At 33.6% G+C, this 23,308-nt stretch overlaps 1 protein-coding gene across 3 annotated transcripts in view; it reads left to right on the forward strand.

Moving 5' to 3' along the window:
• Positions 1-2,419: 2,419 nt before the first annotated feature.
• Positions 2,420-23,308, forward strand: part of LOC124181640 (protein draper) — a 42,373-nt gene continuing 21,484 nt past the window's right edge. For all 3 annotated transcript variants that reach the window (XM_046568379.1, XM_046568380.1, XM_046568381.1), the window contains exon 1: positions 2,420-2,694. The gene's annotated coding sequence lies outside the window, so the exon portion shown is untranslated. The remainder of the gene's footprint in view (positions 2,695-23,308) is intronic.

The raw sequence follows: 23,308 nt of genomic DNA on the forward strand, positions 1-23,308 counted from the left end.
ATACGACATAAAAACGGTTATATGAATTATACATTTGTGAGTTTGATGAAATTCGTCGCAGGGGTTAATGCCAACGGCTTGTTGCAATATGCTGCTCAATCGTAAGTCTTGGAAGTTTATTTCATGTTTTTTACTGCAGGGATCGATGTATTTTGTAACAGGGTTGGTCCTTGTTGAGGTGGTGAGGATTTTTCTCTAGACCGCCCCTCCCCCCCCCCAATCAACTTTAAATAATTCAAAAACAATTCTCAAAGTTTTTCAGAATTTTAGCTCAACTCTAACTCGTGTCTACAAGAGGAAGGATTTCCCTACTTGAAATACGCGTGTTTCGGATACATTGTTAGTATATATTTTACTGTAAGAGTAATAATGTTCAAAAAAATGTGTAACTGCGAGATTTTAGCGGGCATTAGTGGTACTATTTCAGAAAAAATTCACACCATCATACCCGGTAATCTAGACGAATTTGCACTTAATCCAAATAGAATAAACTCAGATTTCGAATGTGTCCAATTCGTTGAGATTGTATGGTATGATGATGTGTACTTTTTTCAGATAGTAGCACTAATGTCCACTACAACCTCGCTGCTTCAGATGTTTTTGAACATTATTACTCTTACAATGAAATATATTTGTACTGACAATGTGTCTGAAACACGTGTACTTTAAATGGAGAAACGCACCCTGATGGCGGGAGATTTTAGAGTTGAGATAAAAATCTGAAAAAATTAGGCAATTGTTTTTGAATTATTTAAGGTTGATTTGGAGAGCAGCTCGCAAAAAATTAGGCATCACTCTAAATAAGAACAACCCTATGTCAGTATATGAGGTATGTCCGAATCGATTTGTAATAGTATAAACTGATTTCACAAATTTATCCCCCCCCCCCCCCCCCCCGCATGCACGTGAAATCTCAAATCATTTTAAAATAGTCAGTCTTAAATATTATTCTTTTGACTAACAATGACATCGAGTTGAACGATAAAATCTCTGTATTGGGAACGGAAATTCTACAGACATGTTAAAGCCATTGTGACGCGTATTGTTCGGTATTCTGATATCTGATCTTCAAATTTAAAAGAACGATCTTTAAATCTCACAATTTTTGAGACTATATAATCTAAAAACAATTTAAAATTCAGTATGGATGTATTCTTTTTAAATTATCAGTTGAAAAAGAAAATAAATTAGTAAAATCGGGCTCATTGCGTTAGAAAATGATACCGTGAATATTTTTTTTTTTTTTTGAATTCGTACTCACTACCGCCACGGAGTGGTAAAAATAGTGTGCAAGCTGCCCGTAAGGTCACAGCATGCTTTGATCCATTCTGTGGCGCCATCGCTCCTGGAAAGCTTGAATAACGTAACCTTGAGCGCCTGATATCGCAACTACAGATACACGTTAGAGCTGCAAATTCCGTGCAGTCAGGCGCAAAGTTTCGACCCATTCCAATTGCACTTGAATAATGCTGGCAAAATAAAGAAATAAGGAAAGTGATATCTGATTTGAGTCATGCACTGAATTTAACAGAAATTCTTAACCTGTGAAAACAGTGTGATCGGGAATCAGTTATCAGAGAAAGGTAACGAAGTGAAATACTTGAAGAGAGAAAAAAGAAAACTGAAAATTAAGATCTACTGTGGTTTTATTTTACACTAATAACGTGGCTTTACTGTAATTTATTAATATTATTGACTAGTCACTGATTTTTGTTCTGAAAGTACGAGAGAAAGGACGAGAGTGAAAACGTAAAAAGATCGTCAAATATGTAGATGGTAAGAATAACGAATTTTCAAGAATGCAAAAACTTATTTTGTCCACCTTTTATCATGCACAAATTTGAATTATATTAAAATTGAACTGTAAGAAACACCAAGTATATAAAGCCAAAATATAGAATAGCAGAATTCTGGAGATGCAATTTTTTTTTTCGGTACGTCAACTTTCTACATTTTTACTATTCTATACTTTGACTTTCTACATCTTGTAAAGATGCTAAAAAATTGATGTTCGCGTCTTCAAAAATTGAATATTCTGGTGTTTCTATCGATTAAGTCGAAAAATAGTGGTAGTGGAAGCAGAGTAGAATGTGAATCGCATAGCAAAAAGTAAATCGAAAAACCAGTATAATTATCAAATTACAATTAAAATGAATAAGCATTACGTTAGAAGAAAGTCTTTAACAATTATAAGTTTTGCAATTAAATCAGACGAATCTAATTCCACAACCACGGCGAACATTCGTAGCGTCGGTACAACAGATGCCTATCCTTACCTTGCCTCGAGAGGTTCGATCTACACGCGATAACTGGCATCGAAGTTCGTTTGAAGTTCTCTGAGAGAGCCGCCAGACGGAAAAAGTTACATCGCCAGCGCCACCAGCGGATACGTGTGAAACTATTCGCTCTGGCCGAGGGACGCTCGAGAATTTGTTTCGATTCAGTGCGGCTAGATCCTCCTCAGCACAAAGATTGGTGCGGGATATATCAGCGATAGTCGATAAACAGTGAAAAAGTGGAAATAACCGAAAGTGAGCTTTGTAGTGCAGTGCGTGAGTGTTTTTTGGTGAGCGATCAGATCCGCCGATTGCATTCTGAGCTACCGCAGTGAGTCGAACGTCACCGATTTCAAGATCTAGTGCAAAGCAGGGAAACCGGGAGCCCTTGGATCGGATTTACCCCTCAACAAATAATGTAAGTGTTTATCCAAGTGTCCTCGTTCTGATCTTCGTTGCTGGCATCCCAGCTTCGGCCTGCGGTATTAATGAACCGTTACAACTGCCGCTGTGGCAGAGAGGGAAAGAGAAAGAGAGATTGCAACGTATAATCGCCTCTCTTTCTCTCCCCATCCCTCTCTCGTCCCCCGACAGTGGTTGTGGAATCTAGTTTCTGGTACCAGATTGTGACGCGGTGCGTTGCCCCCTCGTCGGTTCTTTGTGCCCTCGTTCGAGGGCCTGGAACACCGCGCGAAGCGTGCGGAATGCAGCCGTTTTTTGTTTTCATCCCGCCCGAACGCTTTGAGAGATGACGATCGCCGTGTTTTAAGTATCATTATTGTCACGTGACTGACTCGCTTCTCTCGATCTCCGTCATTCTTTCTCTTTCTATGCGGTGAGACGAAGGTCGTTGTTACGCACGACGCGGTTGAACCACTGGCTGGAAGCCGCAGGTGGTTCGCACTGTTCTGACAAGTTGAGTCTACCTCTCGCGTCGCAATGACGCGAGGAAACGCTATTCTGGGGAGAATGATTTCTACGATTTTTTACGAATTTTCAGGGAAATTGGATCGCATCGCATGAATTTGTACGAAAAATTGTAAATACGCCTAAATTATCATGAAAATTTGTATTTTTTCACTGAAAGTCTACAAGATACTACGATTTTTAAAGAAAGTCAACAATTATTCGTGAAAAACTATGCATGCTTACAATTTTGTACGAAATGACACGAAATGTTCCAATTTTTGGAAAAATTCGTAGTAGTAGTAGTACTAGAAATTTTCATTAGGGTAACCCGGTGCTGATGTGGCCCAAAAATGCTCAGAATGTCAGAAACGATGAGAGAAAGTACAGGAAGTCAAATTTCGTTCAAACCTTCGATGACCTATTTGATTTTGAAACCAACTTGGAACCGACGAGTTTCAACAAAATATTTCAATTTATGGTCGAGGTTGAAGCTAATAACATTATTTTGTAACCATACCAACACGTTTAGTTGATTTCAACCAAATTTTGTTGGACTAATAAATCTAGAATTGACACAAATGTGTAGATATTTACTTCGTCGCCCGTGACCACAAATATAGTTATTTCAATGATTTTTTTCTCTCCGTGTATTCATAGAAAAATTGTTATTTCAAAATTTTAGGATCTTTTGAAATTCAATGAACTGTAATAACCCAAAGCATATTTTAGAAACGTCACTGTGTCACGATTTCACAACAGAGTCGCTTGAAATTGTAATATAAAATTTTGCTACTAACTTCAACTTCGTAATTATCCATCATATTAGAGAAATTAAATTACCGTATAATTTATTGTTCTTCATATATTTATTTCAATTCTGAAAAACGCTAAAATTGGACAAACGACGACAATTGCTCATTTTCACCGTAAACTTAATTGCACAACCACGATTTGAAAGAAATATATTTGTCAACATACCATCCAACGTACAGACTGCGATCATTATTACGTTACGTGAAGTGTAAACATCAGAAGATTACAGTAGAGATATTAGATTTATCACTGAATAGTTCGTATCAACGCAAGTCATTTTCAACTTCTTCTGCGTTATTAGTTCATTACGTATACCTAATATATTGTCTAGAAACCGATTGTAGTTAATCCGGTTTTGCTTTTGTTTGCAAAGAATTATCGATTCACTCTTTGTTTTGTAAATTTTGTTTCATTTTTACCCAGCACATTGCGAAAGTGGTATATATACATTATACATATATATATATATTGCAATTGCGCAACAGACAATTCAGAGATAATTAATTTATGTTGTTGCAAGCGATTGAGCGCATTGCACTTTAACTGCGAGAGTGTGGAAGGAAACACAATGATAAAAGATTATTGTTGCAATGTTCCACGATTAAAAAAACAGACTGCGGCGTATGAGAAAAAAATAACGACGATGAGGTTGACACAAGGTATATACCGTTTTTATTCTTTCTTCTTCTGGTCTCTCTTCCTCGTGCTCAGCTTCTGATCTTCAATTAAACGACATCGCGAGTAAGATGGAAAAGAAGGAGGCGGTTCTGACCTTCGCTCAGAATATTCACCGAGCTCACTTTTCCTCTGCGTCACTTCGACGAGATTCGAGGTCGTTATTCTGTTTCTTTCTCTTTTGTTTCGTTCCTGTCGTGACTCTGAAGTGCAGCAAAGCCAATTGATCAATCAATCCGATGTAGGATGTATGAAACATCGCGCAGTCCATTAAATTGTCGAATAAAACAAATCCGCGCTGAAATCAAGATTCAAAAAGTGATCCTCAAGTTGCAGATCGAGACGAATTTTATTGATCCTCAAAGTGATGAATAAAAGTAATTCAAAATCGTACATTCAAATGAAATATTCAATGCTTAGTGGTGAAAGAGTAAAATAAGAGAGGATACTTTACTACGTTTATTGAAAATAGTTCCGATTTATGATCGGAATTTTTTATTCCAAAAAGCCGTCCTTGTGTAATTGAAAAGCTTGCAAATTAGTGCGAGATCGATCGTTTAGAAAATTTACAAGAGTTTTGAAGATCATTTCGTATTATTTTTCCCAATTTTGTGCATAGGAGTCACAATTTATATCAAATTTCGCTTCCTCTCCATGACCTTAATTAATAACTAATTATGTTACGTTTTATTTGGGTTAAAGGCGTATTCTTTGCGATACAATAATGACAAATTTTGTGCGTGAATAAGTTCTGTACAAATCAGCTGATGTATTTTTTTAATATTGTCATGTGTCCAGTATATTTATGTTAATCTGCGAAGAATTCATACACCAACAAATTGCATTGGAATTAATTAAAATTGTACGACTTATGCCTGTTTATCTCATTTCGAAATAATACATATGTATATATATATATATATTAAAACAACGCGATCGCTCTGAGATTATTATACAATAATTGGCCTTTTTTATCATTTAAAATTCGTCGGATTCAAAACCTAATTTTTCAGTATGAAAGAATGTTTGGAATTACTTATCGGACTATTCAGCATGTAAAATGTCAAACTAATGAGACAGTTTTAATGATGAATAAATATTCGCTAATTTCTTGATTAGTGTGGTCATAAATATAATATCGACGTACCGTGTAATAATTTGACGTAATTGAGATAGAAATTTTGCGATGAGCCAAAAAGAGATTAATTACTCAGGAGTTCAAAGAATATTTTTCTCGCACTCTTATCGTAAATGCTGAATTACTTGAAAAATATTTTTGAATGCATCTAGATATATCAGTTTATCAACATTACTGTAACGTATTTAATCCACTGGAATTGCCTCCAAGTGTGCATGGACGCTTTTTTTAATTATTGAAATAATCTTCCGCCTTTTAAACACTACTTAATACTTTTTACCCTGCGTGAAAAAATTCGTTGCAGTATTAATTCAACTATACAGCAAATTATTCTTCGCTTCAAATTTGAGATAAGGTTCGACGAGTCTTTATCGAAAATACTTTCTTCAAATGGTTTGTAGATAAACCGTTGAATGTCGATATCATTCCACGAATTCCATAACGATGTTCCTAATTTAAAGACAACGGTTACTTCTCATAGAAGTGATTAACAGTCTATCACATTTCATTTTTTTTTTTTCCTTATTGATTATTATAATGTTTTGTCATTGTTTATCTATGCGTGAATCAGGAAAATCCGCGACGATCTTTCTTTGATCTATTTTAATTTAATATAGATTGAATGGAATATAATAATTTAATCCCGTAAAACATGATGATTCAATTACTTATAATCTATTCCTGAATAATAATTTAACATCCGTCCAATCGATGAAGGGAATTTATATATCCTTCATGCATATTGAATCGAATTAAATCAACAAACAAAATACTTTTGGTTCATACACCATCGTTGAACAGGCATACTAAACATTTCATTCAAAAAACTTCCTCTAATCATAGCTTTGTAATACCGATTGCGAATATTACATCTGAAACACGGTGTGATAGAAAATAGTTGACCACAACTGCGGCTTATAATAACGCAACTAGCATCGTTATGCAATTCGTTTAAGTTGCTAGCATACATATACATGTGTTTATTATGGTATGCAGCCGTAAATACCTTGCACAACTTTTGTATTTTACGTATACATAGAATTTTACCTTCTTGTAGACCATTTTTTTTTTCATATTAGCTTTATTTTGCAACCCAGTTCGTAATAATCGAAAGGAATTATTGCGAAACAAACGCGTTAGAATCCCCTGGATATAGCTAAGAATTGCTATTCAGTTGAATAGTTTCGAACTGTGGTTTGTTTCATTTAAATTTGTACGTGATTAAATCTATAAATTTATTTAAATCGGAACATTGAATTGTTATACAGTTGAATTTTTGATAACATACTTGAATTGAACTTCTTAAACCTAATAAATATTTGTCTATCAATTAATGGAACATTTGATGTAGAATTAAAATCGATTTTCATTAGGCTAAAAAAATATTTTTCGCTACAATCAAGATGCTCAAATTATTCGATCGGGAATATCTGATATTCTATTCGTATAATCCTTAACTTAAGCGCGGTTCGATCATCGTATAAATTAGGTGTTCACACATGTTGTTTTATTCATTGATCAATTTTCGGTCAAGTATCTTTGCCACGTAGAGTTAATCGTGGATGTGCGTGTACGGTATACAAATGAAAGAGATAAAGAGGAAAGAAGGAAGAGAGAAAGTAACAAACAAATTTTACTCACCATCGATACTCGACGAGGAATTCGGGAAGATGAATTTTCCGCAACTTGAAAGTTAAGTATGTATCTGAAGAGATAAAAGACGGAAAATGAGGTCAAGTTGAGCTGCGGTGAAACGGAACGGGTTACAGATTGAAGGAAGATCTTTCGAAATGTATGTAACTACACACATACGTATCTATGTGTGTCAACATGCCGGTTTGATATTTTACGTACCTCGTATAATGTCGTATGTATATATATTTTCCTTCTGGACCTGGTCCAAGGTCGTTTACTATATGCCGAACTGCGGAAAACATGCAGAAGAAAGAGAAGAATAAAAAGTCGCGAAGTTTGTTGAGAAATTGACTTATTTATTATTTATTTCAAATGACAAACGGGAAAAAAGTGGCTGATTATATTAACTTATCAAGTTATTAATCTGGTGACTTAAATTTAGCCGATGGAAAAATAATTATTTTTTTTCTACCTCAAGTATAACAATTCAAAAACTAAGAGGTGGCAGATTAATTTTTGTTAAACCGTGGAGCACAGTTAATTGTTTTTTCTTGTTTTCGTTTTTCTCAATATTATTGATGAAAATTCGAGCTCATGTGTAATAATAATAGAATTGAACTGATTCTTTTGCCTGAGGAATTTAAAAGAATTGAATCAATATTTGGAAACAATGAAAAAAGTTAAAACTCGAATTGAATTTCACTGAATTCGCATAATATGTTATACAAAAATTTCTTAGCAATGTTAATGACGTCACATTTTCATAGTTTTCAATCTGTTGTTATTGTTTCAATTACTGTTTAATCAAAAAATGCAAAAAAGGTACCTCATAATTATTTCTGATTGTTTTTTCCCTTAACACATGTGCGTGTAAAATTTTTTCACGCAGCTCGTGCAAAGACCATATTGCTCGGGTACGTATAACGAGTTATGATGATGGTACAAAAATAAACACAACCCTTGAGAATCCTGCACCGTGCTTTTGGCTTTAAACAATATACGATACTCTTCACGTATCAAACATGTATAGAATTCATTATATACACCAGGTGAGATCATATTCGTTGCCAGATTATTCATTTTATTTATTTACTTTTGTTTTAATTGAAATTTTAATCGCCGTTATCTTGATAGTCATAAAAATCATATGTTACTTGGAGTGTAAATTTGAGCTTCAAGTAATTTTGCTCAAGGTTAAAGTTTCTCTCACCGGTTCTCAAAGAATTCTCTTTGATTCGTTAATGCATACATAGATTTGTATCTCAGAGGAAACTTTTTTTTTTTTCTTTTCTAAACGAATAGTAAAAATTGTTGTAATCGGAACGTGCCGTGCATCGTTCGTTTGTGAGAAAAAAATGTTTCGAACTTTATGACTCGAAAATAGTAACAAAAACTCTGTGCTTTTCTCAATCTCTTTTTACAAGAAATTTGAATACCGTTGACAGTTTTTTTCTTGAAACCTCAATATCCGTTCCAAAATTGATTGTTAGAAGAAATAAAAAAAAAAAAAAAAAAGTAAAATAGAAATATGTGCGTTGAAATATTTTGGCATCCACAAAAATCGCGATCGTTTCATAATACGCGTATACGCAATAAATTTCTTTTGAAACCAGTCAAAAGTTTTTCTATTCGTATAAAACTAAAAAACAAACAAATTGAACATGAATTTTGTGACGGCTCATTTTTAAAGCGTCAGCACATTTGATTAAAAAAATAAAAAAACAACGTTAACTTTCCTTGTAGTTTATATCACGCTTGATCTACTAAAATTTCACGTATACATTTTCAACCGACGACTCGACCAGCAAGCTGCAGTGAAACTCGTATCAACGTAATTAGACACCCGGTTGCAAGAGCAAGAATGATTAAAAAATTTCAAAGCTGATCATAAATTATATGTTCATAGTACTTCGCTTTCTGAAATTTTCTATCGTATAAATAAAATAGGTACAAAAATTTATTCACATACCCGTAATTAATATACATGGCATATTATATTTAAATAATTTTTCTAGATATTAGATATCGATGAACTATCACTGATCAGGTATCTATCTAAATTACGTGTTGCAGTGAAGTGAAAAGCTTGTACAGAGAATTAATTGCTTAATAATAAATTGCTCGGTTCGCTCTACTTTTTTAGTTAAACTAGACTTTAACATCAATTTATTGTCGCCCAAGCATTAAATTTTCGCAACAGTTGCAAGAAAATATAGTAACAGTGATCGTAATGAGAAATAATAGTAACGGATAAAACTAATTTTCATTTTCTTCAAAATATATATTTTATAAATTTATTATTTGTTTAACAGATTGGTTAAAAAAATATATTTCGAGGCACCGTTTACTTTGTGTATCTTACACACACGATCGACGCCCTCCGTTATGTTTAATATGGATTTATATGTTGTTTGTGACCAAACTTCTAAATTGATTACCCACTTCCGGTATGACAGTGACACTCCGTTAAAATTGTGGTCTCATTTCGGGCCCCTGACTCTCTGCTACGACTATAACCTCCTTAGACTGCAACTCTAGAAATATGCATTGGCGCAGTTTGCGTACCAAGTTAATGTCTGCTAGATTTTTTGAGAGCTGATGTTCACACGATTTCCGACAGCTGAGCTTACAATTAGATGAGTAAAAATTTCATCATCTTTATTTATTTATCAAATTATCATGCTCGTGGGCCGCAAAAATCTCTTTGGAAATACAAAAACAGAAAATTCTGCAATTATAAATAAGATCTAAACCATTTATGCTTCATTTCAGATCGCTTTAAAATTGATAAAAGTCTACTAGATTCGTTTAATCAACTCTACAATTTTTTACATTTTAATTTATATGTTTCTTTACGATTTTTACCACACTTTATTTTATATTCAATTTTACAACATTGTATCAATATTGATTATTAAACACTATGTCAAATGTCGTAATGGAATCAACTACTGAGAAAAATAAAATCTGTTTGATTGATTTTATGAAAAATAGCTTTTTAAATAAAATGAACCATTTTAGTAAAAATCTGCGCACAATATTTTGCACGTTAACAGAATTGAGAATTTCGTAAATTGTTTTCTTCTTTCCGTGAAGTATATAAATGCATTAAATAAAATCAAGTATGTATATATATATGCATTGCAAGAAAGAAACAACGAATTTTACTGCGTACATGCGATGTAGAATTTCGCTTGCTGCGTTGAATTTCGCGCTCACTTCAGTCCTGCAGAATTTCTTTGTAATGTCTCGAGGTATCTGCATGCTCTAAACAATTTCTTGATTTTTTTTATTCCCAAGCTGTAACCTGAATTATTATTTCTCATCTTGTCATTATTGTTTATATTATTCTTATTATTCGTATATCCTTGCCTTCGTATATTTTTATCAACTCTTAGGATTCTGTTTCGCTTTGTTCTTGAATTACATATCTTTTTATTGTCTGATTCATACACGTTTACACGAACGCATACATTTATGTACATTACGATAAACGATCACGAAGGAAGTAAGAATGAAGAAAAAATAATTGAGCAATGGCTGGTTTTTTTTTTTGGTTAAATTCACTCGAAGCTTTCTTCTTCATTTTTTTTCAACCTGTAGGAGACTGGAGTTTTTAGCCCCCTTTTAGCAGATCTTTGCGTGATTATTTCACTCGTACGTTTAACGCACACAAACACACGCGTATTCGCATTTCAACGACTGTATTATATACGGCGCATCAATTCCTGCAGACGACGAGACTCGGCTGCGTGTATTGCAGAAGGGGCGAAACGCATAGCTTTCGAGCCCAAGTCTCATTTGCAAGGTATAATGTGGGTGGGTCACCATGTGCGCAGTGATGTACAGTAGAACCTCGATTGTAATACGCAAGGGGTGAAAAACCGGGAACATTTAGTATATGGTCGGAGAATATTTAATATGTAGCCGCACAGGGGTTGAGGATATAATTTTTTGCAGGGTAAAAGAGTAGAATAAATATATACATAATTCTTTTCAATGATAATCCTTGGCGAACATACGTTGACATAAATTCCATGGCTGGAAATTTTTATAAATTTGTGAATTGAGTTAAAAAAAAAAAAAAAAAACATGTTATAGAATTAAAACTGTTTATTTTTTTCTTGCTTTTTTGTAACAGACAAATTTTGTTACAATTATCACAGTGTTGATATTTTCTTTAATTTTCTATTATTTCTTGTCGAAATTCAGAAAAAAAAGATTCAAGGGATGAGGAAAAATTGGAGTCCTTGGATGAGTAAAGGGACAGAGAAAACTTAGCCCCAGGATCATTAAAATCGCAGTTTCAATACAAAAATCGAAACGAAAGCTTTCTATTGCTCTGTTTTTTTTTTTTTTTTTCTTTCATTTACCTTTTTATGCAATATATGATACAAAATTTATCAACTGTCTTCTTTTTCTGTAACCAGGTTTCTCAACGAATGTAAATAACTTGGATCCAAAAAAAAAAAAACTGGCTACGAATAAAATTTTCATCCCAGTTTTACACTAGCGATAAATTTTGTATATTTTATGTTCGAGTTTCTTAGAGAAGAATAATTTTTTTTTCGCGTTTGTTTTATTCCTTCTCAATGATTCCGACTACGACATAAAAACGGGCTGTGAATGCGTCACTCTTTTATACACGAGGCACAAGCTCCTGCACCCTTTATCCGTAAAGCCCCTCAATAACCGTGTCGCCCCCTCGCATGGGGTTGCTGATCGTGCAGAGTTTTAAGGCTGGTTTACGGTGCAGCAAATATGAAATAAACTCTGGTGCAGATTAAGCTCGGTCCCACGAATATCAACGGTTCGAAATCGTTTGGAAAAAGTCAATTCTTCCGTCATTGTAGGTTGATATTCGCGTTTGCGGATGACCGATGTTATTAACCCGCTCAAAGACAAGCCATCTAAAAATAACCTGAACAAAATGAAACCCGTACGAAAACGAATACAATTCTAAAAAGATAAAAAAATAACTCCAGCGCGTCAAAAAATTGACACATAATTAAATGAAATTAAATTTCACGCGTGTTAATTTTTTCATGGGTTACTTTAGTGTGATTGTTTTTCTCGTTCGTTATATTTTTTTTCGAGTTATTACTTCGGATTATTATTTCTTGGTTATTTATTGGTCCTGGCACCTTGTTTCTGGATTCAACCGGTCGGTGAAAAGCACGATTAATGAAAACATCCAGCCTTGATACCCTTTGTATTTATTCACGTATATTTTTCCTGTTCAGATATCATAATGACTCAACTATTGCACGGAGATAAATTTATACAGTTCACTGTACGCACGAGTAAAATGCAGAATAAGGGGAACTGGGGTAAATAAATGCAAAAAGTAAATACCAACGGAAGCGGAACATTTTCTCAGAATTTTTTTCTGATTGCATTCTTTGCATTCTGATTGGTCAGATGTATTTTTCCTTCTCGTTAGTTTTTCTTTTTTCTTTGAACCGACGTTCGTAGTCCAGCGTCGTCGCCGTGTGACGCCTCTCCTAAGGCGTGACTAATCTGGGGGGGGGGGGGGGGGGGGGGAAGAAGATTAAATCTCCGTCAAGTAGATAATAGAACGCGACATGTTACGCGGTAAACGTCGAATGTCTCGTCCATGTTAACAGAAGACTTGGCATATTGTTAATATTCGTCTTACACGAATTTTTCATCGTTCGTCTACGTTTTTCATCAGAGTATGAAGAAAAAAAAAAAAAAAAATTCAAACTCAGGTGTACCGAGGTTCGATTGATTTTTCCTCGAATTTTATTTCCTTCTTATATTTTCTCGATTTCTGTTACAAAGAATTTACAATTTTCCTCAATTTATAAACTAATTATCATTAATTGATTGAGAACCTTTTTTTCTTATCTGATCATGTGATATCATCGCATTAATTTCGTTCTATTACTGATATGTTTTTTTTTTTTATTTTTTGTTATTTTTTCTATCATCTTGATCATTCGTCGCAACAATTCAACTGTCCGATTACACAGCCACTCGTGATTCATTTCGAAACATAATGTCCTACGTCTTTATATATCAACGCAAAAAATACCCTAATTAATATCTTATCTCATTGTCCCTTCTGCTCTTCTTATGACAATCTTATCTGTCGGTCACGGGAAGTTCGCACACTGCCCCGCATCGCCACTCAATCCAGTCCATTTAAACTGACGACTTCCGGTGAGGATCGCGGTCCTCCTCGGTTCGATAACCTTAATACCACTAGGATACTCGGCACCGTCGTAATTATGCGTACAACATGCGGGTATCTCCCACTAATTCGATTAACTTGTCTCGATCGATTAGCCCGATTGGACGATTGAAGATGAGAATTAAAAAAGGCTGAAAGTGGTATTTTTTACAGCAGGAAAAATTTTTGATTTAAAAGTATTTGTGCGTGTGCCAGGGCTAATGATTTGCGAAGAAGAAAATTATTTTGAAAAAAAAAAAATAATGTTATTTGCAGCCTTGTTTAATTTTCCTCTTCAATTGTATATATATGTAGGCGCAATATAGTTATAATAATCTTAATACCGATAGCATCCAGTTTTTGCAAGTATTTCGAAATGAATTTCTGCTGTATAGTAGAGTGAATGGCTAGTCATAGATAAAACTTTTCACTTATTATTAGATATGAAATAACGACCGTCCGATCTCTAAACTTTTGCGCCTTACCGTTTCCGAATGTCCAGCGCTTGCTGTCCTCGCAATAGAAATATGACCGAATTTGTTTTTCACATAAAAGAGTCCAATCTTCCAAAAACATGAAATTTATTTCAAGGCAGAATCTCAGTAGTTGGAAAAAAAATACGTTTTTCTCTTAATTTTATTTTTGCGTCAAAAAGTAGACATATTGAGGTTTGACTTGAAATTTCTAGACCAAGATGAAAATGGGATAGCGTAAAGTAAATCGGTAGAAATTTTTCAAGATTCTCGAGTTTTGTAATATTTCATAACGATTTGATTAAATGATCCAATTTTTATCTCGCTAGAAATATTTTCGTATATACTCGAAAATGTTCTAAATTTTTCACAGAAACAAAACAAATAAAAACAATGTATTGTTTTTAATGTGTGAAAATGTGTGATAGATGTATGTTTAATTGTTTATATCGTAGGTACACACGCACTCACTTTTATCAATCTCGTGCAGCGGCTGTGTATCTCCTAACGCGCAATCATATCTCTATCACTCACATCCCTTATGAGTATTGTTACAGACCGCACATCCCGTGATTCAACCGTATGCAGTTATACTGAATGACATTGTGCCTGATTATGCACTTGGTATTATTATACATGTATAACAAGAATCAGAGAGGAGTCACGTTTTTATAGATTAATTGCCACGAGAGGCATTAAAGTTTATTCAATAATTGACAAGATCAAAAAATCCAGTGGTTACGAGGTGAAATTCTTGGTCCGCCCAAATCACGTACATGAACTTGGCTCGCCAATTATCGAAAATGTGAATTCGGACTATTGCATAATTTGCCGTTAATTAGCCGTAAATTAGTCGCGCGACTTATTTTTTTGTCGCACTCAATTTAAAAAAAAAAAAGCGGATGGCGTGCTAACTTTTCATGAACTTAGCACGCCATCCACCAAAAAAACGCGCAGCGAGCATCACGGGTAATTCTGATTAGGTTGATAATTTGCCGTAAATAAGCCGCAAATTAGTCGTTGAACTTTGGTTTTTGTCGCACTCAATTTTTTAAAAAAAAGCGGATGGCGTGCTAACTTTTTTTTTATTATCACAATTCACAGCTACGTTGGATGAACTATTGACTTTTGTATTCTCCATAGAAAATCGTCAGTCTCAATACAAATCATGAGGACGTCCAACTTTAAGACACATTCGTTCTCGTACCAAGTGAATAAATAAATTAGATGTAAAAATAAATTGTTTTAAAAAAAAAAACTCATTTTCATCCATCCATTCACTCTCAAGATTAAAATAACAAATAAATAAATCAAAGGCGTATAAATAAAATGGTAAATAGAAATCATTAAAAAATTATTCATTCATCCATCCATTCCATTGGAATCAGAAGAGAACCAAGATATTTTAATGTAAATATTTTGTGTGGGAAGTGTATTTTCAATCTTGCGAATGAATGGATGGCGTGCTAAATTCTTGAAAAGTTAGCACGCCATCCGATTTTTTTTTAAAAATTGAGTGCGACAAAAACCAAAGTTCAACGACTGATTTGCGGCTTATTTACGGTAAATTATCAACCAAATCAGAATTACGCATGATGCTCGCTGTGCGTTTTTTTGGTAGATGGTGCGCTAAGTTTTTAAAAAGTTAACAAGCCATCCGCTTTTTTTTGAAAATTGAGTGCGACAAAAAAACAAGTCGCGCGACTAATTTACGGCTAATTAACGGCAAATTATGCAATAGTCCGAATTCACATTTTCGACAATTGGCAAATCTCCGTAAGATTGTTAAATTTTACCGAATTCTCGCTATCAAAAGTCTGCCAAAAGATCACGAGAATAATATTTTCTTTCAACAACAGACTTGATCGTTTTATAGCGATAAATAGAGAAAAAATCATTTCCTTTGCAATTGTCGAATTGCAACAAATATAGACTCGGTAGAAGAATTTTTTTTCGTATTTCTTCAACGACTAATCGAAGTAAAATATTCGCAAGTTTTCAATGTGGATTATTTTATCTTCAATCAATTCGTCCAGCTTATAATAATAAAAAAAAAAAAATATAACAAATTTACTATATACGGTGAAAAATCTAGTCAAATAATCAGTTGATAAAAATTCTGTATTTATTTTCTCGATCTCTCATCAACGGTTATAATACCATGTATAAAATATCTCGCGCTTTAATGACGGAAATTTACTTGCGAGAGCTCGAGCATGACGTACGAAACAGAACAAAATGAAAACAGAAAGAAAAAAAATGTTGTTTTTGTTCGCTAAACGCGGCTACCGACGCATATGTAATTAATCGAGTGACACACACGACTTCCTGTTGTCTCCTTCCCTTCTCCGCAGAGTTCCTGACTTATTCTAGCGGTTTGAGTTCGCACATATAGTTTTATACATAACACATAGTAGGCACATGAAACATTAACCAAGCGTAAATTATTCGTTTCCAAAGGTCTCGAATAAGGTATACGCATACGATATTCGTAATATATTATATAAACCGTCTACTGTATACAATTTAGGGTGCTTCGTTTAAGACGACTATTTTTTTTTTTTCATTCCATAGACGAAATATCACTTTAAACATATAAAAAAAAAATTTCCACCAAAGCCCAGCTCTTAATTTTAACTTTATGTACTCGCTAAATGAATTTGAAATTTTCCCATTTAATTAACACGTAAAAATAATTTTTTTCTTTTGTCAATTATCTATAGCATCGCGAGTTTTAATACTATTTAATTGACCATGGCCGGAAGTTTTAGAGGCATCCTTCCTCTTTAAAAGTTCCTACAGCTAATTTAGAATGTACGAAGTATCTAGCCAGTAAAAAATTGTAAAGTTGATGTTTGCTAAAAAATGATGGTTTTTTTCATTTTTCTCCTTAACTACTAACTTTAGAGCAAAATTGTGAAGGATCTTTTTTGTAGAGAATTTAATAGATTAATTGAATTTTATGATCAGCTGAAACTGTAGAACTGATAGTTTCCAATATAAAATTAAATAATCATGAAAAAACTATAAATATCACTATTTTATCCGCATATTTGACAATTTTCATACCCAAATTGTTACAAATGTAATATTAAATTTACGTTAACATTTAATGATTTTAATGTTCTCGATAAGATTTTTCCATTCTAGCTATTTATTCTGATTAATCAATTAAAAAAAAAAGAAGTGAGGCATCGGGGAATCCAACTCAAAACTTTCAATTCTTCCATGTACATTGTATAAAACTCTAAAACTTTCAGCCATGGTCAATTAAATAGTATGAAAACTCGCGATGCTACAGATAATTGACAAAAAAAAAATTATTTTTACGTGTTAATTAAATGGGAAAATTTCTAATTCATTTAGCGAGTAATTAAAAGTAAAATTAAGAGCTAGGCTTCGGTGGGAATTTTTTTTTATATCTTCAGAGTGATATTTCGTCTATGGAGTGAAAAAAAAGGATAGTCGTCTCAAACGAAGCACCCTAGTATACATATATACATATAAATATATATATACTGAGCGAGGATTTACGTAAAAACGCCAATTTATTTATTTTTTATCATTATTAAAAACATACAGCATATGTGTAAGTCGGATGTATCAACGGATAGGCAGCTGAATCACGCGTTATTTTGTACGGGACAAGTTTTTTTCCTCTTTCGTTTATACGACTTGAGTTTCGTTTCTTGTTAAATTTTATTCTTTTTTTTTTTCAGTGGGCTCCAGCTACTTGCAATTTTTTTTTTTTTGTCACACATATGTTCCTTCGGGAGACACGCGTCCCGCATTTTTAAGGCGTGATTCACACTGTGTACGATGTATACGATATATTAAATGAAACACACGTCGCGTACGGTGTCGGAAGCGTTATTTCAGCTGCTACTTTGCGGAGCGTAACTGAATTCGTGTGTATATGGCGCACACCATGCAAACTCCACCAGAATCCCGTTACTTTTCTATTCGTTCTGATCTAACATGTAATTTAAACATTTTTTCCATTCTCAGACAAGTTTCCCAAATTTCAAACACTCGCCGGCTAGTTTGTTTTATAGATTTTTTTCTTCGGCCGTTTATATCAGTTGTGAATTTTTCAACTCTGAATCCTCACAATAAATCGTAATTTCTCTTTCTCTTTCTTTTTCGATCATGAACATGGAATTTTGAAATTATCGTGTTGTGTAAGTTTTTTTATTTTTTTTCACATCTTTCTAAAAACTTTAATTAATTTGCCACCTCTTTATTTAATCTGTTTTGAAATTTTCCACTCGGCGATTGTGATTCTTGACTTTTTTATTCCTTGTAGCTATCCATGATTTGCAAATGAATGCATTATACTGATATTCTCGAAAAGAAATATCAAAAAACGTAAGCTGTACTTTATTTCAGTCCAGTTCAAAATAGATTTAATATTATTATTTTTGTTATTATTATTATATGTATATTTTTAAAAAAAACATATATCTATTTCTTAATTCGCGAAAATAGAAAACAGGAAAATTCACGAATTAAAGTTCCATGATTTTAAGTAAAAATTCAATTCTTCGACCAATTTCTTGATAGTCATGAATTTATTTATTTGTATAATTGATGAATGCTATTTATTAACAATTCAGTAGTATTGAAAACTTTGATAAAGCTTATAAATTTAATTGAAGTAAAATCACGCACATTATATACACGAACTTGTAAATAATGTGCGCAATGAACAAAGTATCTTGAAAATCGAGCCAGCAATAATAAGGTTTAGTGTTTATTTTTAGAACTTTTTCTAAATTTACGTTACCTCGCACACAGAATTGTTCTCATTTTTTAGAACAAGTGTGACTTCCCCAAGCGTAAACAAATTTAAATCGAGATGGTCAAACGGAGAGGAAAATATTGGATGATTCGACTAATTTGTTAGTAATTTATTCCGCTGTAAGCTGTGAAGTATTCATTAGATTTCAAGAAATTCTGTACCAATTGACCTATCAAAAATTAGATAAAACTGTACTTGTGGCTTTTAATGTTAGTTTAACTACATATGCATATATTTAGAACCGTACTTTTCATCGTTAAACATTTCTCAGAATGAAAAAGAAAACATAACAAGCAGTCGGATTTTCTGCGTATTGTCCATGTTACTCTAAATCTAAAACGCCACCTCAAAACGCACGTCACGCACATCCCATCTCTACTCGTGTTTAAACCATGCGGTAATCTATTTTAAACGACACCAAATGTGTACATCAAGTATACCGTAAAACCAGACGCAGTGCATGGAAGAAGGAAAAAATTCTTAGTCACAAGTAGGACCATTTAATATAGATCGATATTTGTAATAACTTGAGTTGAAAATGAGGCATTATTTCTTTTAAATAATGTATTCTGTATAAATTAGATTTTGCATGATGGACCATGGTTTTGATCAACTAATTAACGATGATTTGAGAAGCATGATCGGCCGAAAATTGAAGTTTTTAATAATTTTATCACGAGATAGTCGTACATTGAGTATTTAACAAATCGTCATATTTTTGAGTTGTAAAAATATTTTTGAAAATATTAAAATTCTAAGAAAAGCTTGGATACCGATTCTTAGTTTCAAATCACGTCGAAATTTTAGAAGATCTAGTAAATCGTTTGATTTTACTACATTAAACTTATTTTAGTTCGAAGACCATTTTATCCTCAAATTTACCAGAACACCTTTTTATTATACATGTACACGTAGTTAATTATCTAATTTCATAACATTGCAAGAATATTGATTATGATCAATAAATTTCAATATTGGATTGACTACTGAAAAAGAAACCCAAACCTTCTTCAATGAATTCTTAGAACAAGTCCTTCTGAAAAAATGAGCCATCCTAGAATAAATTCAATCGAATCTACTAGATTTCAGAATTGCTAATTCTGAAGCGATTTGAAATGAAGCGTCGATCTCTTTTTTTATAATTCCTGTACTTTCTGTTCTTGTACGTTAGAAAAAATATTTCTACCATACGAATATGGTAATGTAATAAATAAATATTCAATGCGCGACTATCTTGTGATAAAATTAATAAAGATTTCCCAAATTTTGGCCAGCCAACCACCATTCTTAAACTAATTCAATGAATATAAGTGAACATCATCAACTTTGGAATCATCGTTCATTTGTTCCAATAAATTCCAGAACAATCATTTCACTGATTCAAATTCCTTTGGACACATGGATAAAACCGATATGTACCAAAGAATTGACCTTATTTCAGGTAAAATAAAAAATGAAGCTTCAATTAGCAAGCGGGATCAACTAAATGAAATCACACGTGTTTTTGAATTCTATTTGATCCGTCCTTTTTTTGAATATATTTTTGAGAATTTTTTTTTTACTTTGGTTACGGTGCAATGTACAGTAATATGTAATCACTCGAGACTTACGTGGTGAAAGTTGTCTCCACAAATTGTGTCGTCATACGTACGTACATGTATATATATATATATATATATATATATATTTTATGCATACATAACACAGGTCAAAGTATTCGTTCCTACATGCCGGCCTTTCCTTTCCTTTCCTTTCCGTAATACACGTTATAATAAACGCTCAAGATCCGTGGCAGACGGTGCAGAACGTGGCGATTAGTTTGCAATTCAATGCCTTGAGTAACAAAAAAAGAAAAAAAAAAGAAATAAGAAATCGATTCATTGTCTCACTTAAACAACTGCACACTCTTTCTTTTTTCACAATTGAAATGTTTCGCTCATTTCCTCATGTGATTCATGACCATCACATTTTCCTTTTTTTCACCATTCCTGCACCAGGAACAATCTTGCGAAACCCAAAAATTTCTCCGCACACTTTAAATATTATTTATTTATACTGTTATGTAAAAACAGTTTGCCAATTATTTATTATTTCAGATTAACAAATCTGTGGTAATAATCTTGTGTGCATATATGTTTCTCAACAATCGAACGTGCAAAAAAAAAAAAAAACTGTATTCATTTTCAATGATTCTGAAAAATAACAGAGACGATTGTAGGGGCCGTATAATTACGATATAGCGTTGACGAATGAATTGTGTGACGTCATCGACATATTAGAAAAAAATTTGACGTATGTATTGTCGTAAATTGCATTAGAAATATTTTATTTGCATGTCTAAAGCAATCTCAAGACCACGAGAAATAGGTATCTCAATTATATCCCTATATCGTCTTGAGTCTATAACAGGAGTAGCCACCTGTGCATTTGCCTAAGTTTTAAAAATTGTGTAACACAAAGTTCTTTGGACTTTGGAATGTTTTTTTACAAGGTCTTAATAGGTATATAAGAGGACATGCATATTGATATGTACATATAGCAGTCGACGATAGCCGTTCAGCATTAGTCACTTCCTTTGTTTTTAATGTTATAATCTCGAAAGTTTATACATTTACGCGTATAGCACGTGGCATTTGTTTTTTTTTTTTTTTTCCCCCTCTTCCAAGTTAGAAATTATCTTGTCGATAACTACTATATTATACACGTGGACACCGATTTTGCCAGAAGTCGTTGGCATTTATATTGATATATTTTGTTACTTTTTTGCCACCTGTTTTCAATTTCGTTCAAATTTATCCTCAAAGTGATATTTTATCACACATAACATACAAATTTGGCGAGTCGACCTAAATTGTGAAAATCTAATACATGCATAAATTTTACACGTGTTTTCATTACAACCAGGATTAAATTCGTTGCTATTACATCTTCGAATTGATTCATCGGTTTTTATAACCTGTTCAGAAAACTCTTGTCGGTATAAAAGGTGATACCGAAAAATTGCACGTAAAAATCCATTTATAGCCAGAATTACTTATTCCTCTTCAATTCGTTCTCCCCCCTTTTTTTTTACCCGATTAACATACTTCGGAAGGAATTCAATGAGATATTTGACGTTGCTGAGTAATAATAAGGAACCGCGTAATTGCGTAAAAAATGTGCCATAAATATCGGAACCGCAGGCCAGAAAGCGCTCCATTTGACCCCATCTCATTTCATCTGATTTTATCTCCCCTCGGTTCAGCCTCCGGTTTAAAACGCGGCTTTGATTGCGGTACGAAAACCAAGTCCAACCGGTTTGTCGGTATAAAATCGCGATGCTGCTGCTGTTGCTGCTCTTGCGGTTGCATGCGGTGAGCGAGAAAACAGCGGCGGAATCGAAGGAGTACCGAGCGATGTAGAACTAACACGGTGCGAGATGAGAGAGTGTCGGAGCAATTACGTGGGAGGTTCATCCTCATCCGCTCCACTGTCTATCCTCGTATCTTTTCCCTCCACGAAAAACCAGATGGACCTGATGGTCCGGTGAGCGCGTGGCTAGCAAGTATGCATACCCGGTGTTGGGGAATATGTTAATTTTCAACGTTTTCTGGCGATCGCAAATGAGAAAAAAGAATGAATATTTTCTAAATGAAGTCGTGCCGGTAAATTGACAAGGTAAAGATGTGAAATCGATAAAATCAATAAATAGGTACACCTACGATCTTATCTATTTATTTGAATACAATTGCTGATTGGAAAACGAAAAATTTATCTAACAAGAAGTGAACAATTATTATCATCATCATCTATTAGCAAGTACCTAAACCATTTATTGAAGATCGAATAAATTCTAGTCGAATCAACTTGGCATTAGAAAAAAAAAACGCCAAAAACTAAGGAATATCCTGTGAAATTTTTCACCCATGTTTTTCAGCAATAGAAATGATCAAAATCGATGATCGATGGATCGGTGAATTATACTTGCCGCGTTGGAATAAAAAGTAGCGCATGAACTGACCCCAGGTGAACTAGTACGTTGAAATAACTGTTTTCCTTTCGGTAACGAGTTTTGTTCCCGCATGTGTGTGTAACTGGAATTGTCGATGACGCGCCGTTAAAGCTTGTCCAGATACCGAGAGCGAGAGAGAAAGATGATGAATCCACTTAAGAATTTACCGCCGCCTATTCGTTCGTATTATACATGTGACGTACGCCTATAAAGCATATTTTGCCGTATAAAAATCGTCGACGACCTCGGTATGTGTACTCCTCTTATACATCAAAGCGTGTGTACCGTTGTGTACGTTATAAGCCAGTAAAAATATGCAAAATACAGTGTGCGCATTGTACGAATATAATGTATATGTTATACAAAGATGCGAAAATTTGGCATAGACGTGGGAAGTACGG

This window comes from Neodiprion fabricii, chromosome 4 (assembly GCF_021155785.1).
Source record: "Neodiprion fabricii isolate iyNeoFabr1 chromosome 4, iyNeoFabr1.1, whole genome shotgun sequence".
Taxonomy (NCBI): Eukaryota; Metazoa; Arthropoda; class Insecta; order Hymenoptera; family Diprionidae; genus Neodiprion; species Neodiprion fabricii.